We start from the raw sequence: 281 nt of genomic DNA, 5'->3' as shown, positions 1-281 counted from the left end.
AAAGCACAAACAGGCCTAATCTGCACTTTCCACTACCCAGGCAAGCTGCTGTTTCAGCCCAATTTAATTAGCGGTTTACTGGAGTGATACAACAGCTTCATTATGCATGCCAAAGGTCAACACGGCTAGGAGGAGTGTCAGCTTGTGTGGGGGGGAAAGGGGTCTTAAATGTGTTGTGGGCTTGTGATTTAACAATCTTGTTTTAAAAAACATCAGCTAGCTAATTCAATTTGTCTTCTGTGTTTGTGTGTGTATTAGAGTGCAGTGAGTGAGTGTGTGTG

At 43.4% G+C, this 281-nt stretch overlaps 1 protein-coding gene across 1 annotated transcript in view; it reads right to left on the bottom strand.

Moving 5' to 3' along the window:
- The window catches only part of crtac1b (cartilage acidic protein 1b), a 19,091-nt gene that overhangs the window by 7,210 nt on the left and 11,600 nt on the right, over positions 1 to 281 (bottom strand). The window lies entirely within an intron of this gene.

This window comes from Morone saxatilis, unplaced genomic scaffold (assembly GCF_004916995.1).
Source record: "Morone saxatilis isolate NCDOM2014 unplaced genomic scaffold, NCSU_SB_2.0 Contig19, whole genome shotgun sequence".
NCBI classification, from domain to species: Eukaryota; Metazoa; Chordata; class Actinopteri; family Moronidae; genus Morone; species Morone saxatilis.
Note: the sequence above shows the minus strand (reverse complement) of the source record. Positions and strands in the feature narration are given on the sequence as shown.